Here is a 4,866-nt window from a genome sequence, read left to right on the forward strand (position 1 = left end):
TTCCTTCCCCTTTGATATCAGCAGTGGCAGAGTTACCCATGAAAAGTTTATCTTCACTTGTCACTTCTTTAAAAGTATTGAACATACTTTTATCAGCACACACGTGGCGGGTGGCCCCGGTATCAACCCACCACTCCTGGTTATCTGACCCAACCATATTTGCTTCAGTAATCATCATTGTGAGGTCAGAAATCATGGCTACCAGGTTATCCACCTCATTCATCATGTTGGCCTGTTTAGATACCTCCTTCTTGGGAAGCTTGCATTCACTAGCCTTATGTCCAGGCTTATCACAATTGTAACATTTCCCTTGGAATCTTCTTTTCATAATTCCTCCTTTGGGTCCAAAATTTGACCCTTTGGATTTCTTGAACCCACCTCGCTTGTTATTGTTATTGCCTTTAAATGATCTACCATGCTCTACCACATTGGCCTTAGCAATTTCAGGAATGACATTCTTTTTAATAGCAACCTTATTATCTTCTTCAATACGAAGACGTACAACCAAGTCTTCAATTGTCATTTCCTTTCGCTTATGTTTCAAATAATTCTTGAAATCTATCCAACTCGGTGGCAATTTTTCAATGATAGCAGCTACTTGGAACGTTTCACTCAACACCATTCCTTCTGCATGAACATCATGAAGAATGACTTGCAATTCTTGAACTTGACTCATGACAGTTTTTGAGTCGACCATAGCAAAATCCAAGAACTTGGCCACCACAAATTTCTTAGAACCTGCATCCTCGGTTTTATATTTTCGTTCAAGTGATTCCCACAGCTCTTTAGCTGTTTTTGCTTTACAATACACATTGTAAAGTGAATCAACCAATCCATTAAGGACATAGTTCCTGCATAGGAAATCAGAATGATTCCATGCATGCATCGCGCTGACTGAATGAACAGTCATGGCGTCCTCATCAACCTCAGGAGCAGTCTCAGACAAGAACCTAGCCAGATTCAATGTCGTTAAGTAGAACAGCATCTTCTGCTGCCAACGTTTAAAGTTGACTCCGTTGAACTTCTCGGGTCGCTCAGCATGGGTTGCCACAGCATTAGGCAACGGTGCGACCAAAGCAGTGGTAACAGCAACAGATGTTGTGTACACCGGAGGAACTCCCTCGACACCAGAGGTCGTAACAGGAGCAGAAAACACTGACTGAGACGTTTGATTATCCATCACTGAAATCGATCGAGCAAAACATCAGTAAAAAATAATAATAATAATAATCTGTTTAAGTTTGTTGGATAATCTGCAAACAAGAAATAGTAATAACGAGCACAAAGAACCGGGCTTGTGTTTGACACAATTCCCTTAAACAGATTCCGAGTCTGTTCCCAGGGTACGCCGGTTTCGAACAGCACCAAGACGTACTGCCGGACCTAACACTTGCCTGAAATCGATCGGTAGGCTTCAATGCGAATATGATCTGTGAGTTGTGTGTTTCTGTTTTTAAGCTATCTAAAACAGTAGCATCAAGAGGGTTTTATACTCATCAGTGTTTCAACTGAAGAGTTGTCATTACCATGATCATAAAGCCTGATTTAAAGACCATAACAGATATGCCACTGAAGAGTTGTTCATTAAACATACTCTTAAAGCAGCAATCAAGAATTGATTAATGACATCTCTTAATGCAGCAGATACTTGATGAATGAGATAACAAAAAAAAACGGATCAAGTCACAAAAACGGGTGTCACGCAGAGCCGGTTATTTCGAACGGCATTCGTGTCCGCAGGTCGCGCGGGCGACGCATTGGTTCAGAAAATTTTCCTGACCCAGAACCCGATTTTCCACCCCCCCCTGCGCGCGGGTAGGTGTCCAAGTAAAATGTAACAACAGATTTAATGGAGTCTACTTGTTTCCCTTTATATCCCACTCCTCATTATATCCCCACACCGATGTGGGACACTCACTCACATTCACACATAAATTCTAACAAACCAGTCACCGCATTCAACGCTCTTAGCATTGATTGCAACTCTTTGAACATTGTAGTTCCATATCAATACATCCAGATAATTGATGTATAAAGTACAAAGCATGATTCCATAATCAGCCTCTAAGGCTAATTTGGACGTTATCCAGCTCCCACCCCGCGAATATAACCGCTTCCTACTTTCACAATGAGATACAAACCATATATAGACTTTGTTTTAAACATGGATTGATATCGGAAATCATATTGATCCGGATCCTCGGCCAATGTGTTAAGGAAGGGTTATACAATCATCTAAAGACTTGAAAATGAAGGAATTTACGATGTTCTGAACTGATCTTACATCTTCAGGATGTTCAAATCAAGAGTATTAAAATAACCTTCTAAGTATTCATTTTTCTTGCCTCATGATGTTCATCAGTATACTAGTTATGGATGTCCCTTAGTGTCTTCAATTTTTATTGTAGAACCTTCAAGACGAATATTAAACCCTTGAAGTCTTAATTGATCCGAACTTAATATATTTTATCAAGATTGGGTGTGCAGAATGTTGGTGATTTTGGAATTGCAACCTGGATTGTTCAGAGAGTCGTGTGATAACTTTCAGATTAAAGTTATTTTGATGATTCTCCAAATTACTTCAATCGGATAAAACTCAAAGCCGAGACAAGAATTTTAGTATTATGATTTCGTGAGGAGGATGAACCATATTAACACGATCAATTGAATCGAGCGTCATGTTTATCTATAGGAGCAATATTAATGAAAATAATTTTTTTCCAAGCTGATCTGACAACTTAACCCCAGCCAAGGACTCTATCCCTTGGACCCCGTTAGGGACTGCCGCCCCTAGGACCCCGCAACTTGAGGCGCTGCCCTCGGACCTTCGTTCGTTAGCGGCTTCACCCCTAATATCACTAAAACTAAAGTAAGTGTGCACTCGATCCGTACATCCCGAGCTTTCTTAATGTTTGTTATGATTACATTGGTCGGTCGATTAATCCAATTATACTAAAATACTAACATAGAAAACATGGGATCAAAATGTTTTTGTCAAAAATATTTAACTCAATCTCGCCTACGCCTATAATGAGCAAATAATTGTTCTTATCCGTACACATCTCAACACCAAATGATGGTTTCAGTTTATGAAAATGATGTTTTTTTCCTCTCTAAAAACAACTTCTCCTCGATGAGCATGGTATTGAAACTTAAAACTTTGATACCGATTCGGTACCAATGGTACCGATTTCGGTATCGATACCGGTACCGATTTTGCTTATCCCTACTCTCACACTTTCAAACTAATTAAAACATATATTTAGTTTTTTAACCGGTCTAACAGATAAGCAAATTAATTAAACTAATAAGCCAACAGATCAATATATTGGTTCAATATTTATAGTCTTGTTTTTATAACATTACATAAGATTACACAATCTCATTCTGCTAGCATATAGTTGTATGGGGTTATTTAGTAATGTCGACATATTGGAATCTTAAAGGTGTCATGTTATACATAAGAGCTTATATTAATAGTCATAAATTATTTTTTTATGTAGAGGTGACTCTATATATATATTGGGAGAATCTAATTGGCATGGTACTCCACTAATAGGTAAAATATTGTTGTTGATTTAAGTATATAAGTTTCTTTTAACGGCCATTTGAATTATTGACAGGCGACTGATTCATCCGATTATCTTCATTTCACTCTTACGAAGAAATTCATTGTATATGAGAAAACCTATTGACCCAACCTGAAACTCCCTATATTTTTATTTTTAAAAGTGAGACTTGAACTCAAGATTTTTCCTTTTAAATTCAAGTCTTTGAGTATCTCATCTCAACTATTTGGGTTGGGTATCACTGGCATTAAGTATATAACTATTTTATTGTTGGGCGGCGAATTTCTTTTGAGAAAAATGGAAAAGATTACGTAATTAAATAAACCTAAACCCCTTGTTTAATCAAATGCTAATAATGTTAATCTTATCTTATTGGGTGGTTTCAAGATTCTAAATGTAAGTGACTTAGGTTTTGGATTACTTTTGACCAAGTATTAAGGATGTAATTGCAACAGTGTTGCTTTAGTGACATGTATTTAGTGTATTGTTGTTTGTACATTGATCTAAGTTTGTCTATTTTGGCTTTGGAAAGGAGTTTAATCAAAACCATGGGCGGATTAAGCATTATTAAATCACACCTCAATACCTAATCTCATGTGAACAACCTTAAATGCTAAAACAAGACTTTAATATTATTTTGTTTAATTAAGGTTTCGGTTCCCTAATGATGGTGTTTTTATGCTTAATAAAAGAAAATATAATGTTATATGCTTTTAAATAACTTCTTATTTGTATTGTATTTATTAAAGATAATTCACTAGTAAGGCCAATTCCGTCACATTTTCATATATCATTATCAACTATTTTGAAGAAACACTAATAAGCCCCGGGCAGATTACAGATAATCTGGGGGTTAAATAGATGTTTCTCACGAGGGGTTAGACCCAGCAAAGATGGTTCTTCTGATAACCTGCAAAACAGACACCGTGAGCTCGTCACTGAGAAGGGGGGGTACCTCCTTGTGACCACCCTCCGGCGTGAGAATCAGACTAGATTGCTCTTGAATATAAGTGTATATTAAGAGATTGCTAGAGCAGATATCAGGTATAAGATGTAAGATACAAGATAAGATTAGATGATCATACCATTTGGGGTATTTATAGCCGAAGGTAGGTTTCCAAGAAGGTATAGCCGGCTGAATAGTATTCCTGTTCTACCAACTGTGGCCTACGCACGTGCCATGCTGGTAGTTGGTGGGTAGGCAGCGGCTGACAGTGACCAGGCCTGCTGTGTACTATTCCTTTTCCACCAACTGCCGGCTATGCACGTGGTATGACAGGAGTTGGTGAGTAGGCAG

Source organism: Bidens hawaiensis, unplaced genomic scaffold (genome assembly GCF_021521415.1).
Source record: "Bidens hawaiensis isolate Kalapana, Puna unplaced genomic scaffold, B.hawaiensis_p1.1 tig00024279_1, whole genome shotgun sequence".
Lineage (NCBI taxonomy): Eukaryota > Viridiplantae > Streptophyta > Magnoliopsida > Asterales > Asteraceae > Bidens > Bidens hawaiensis.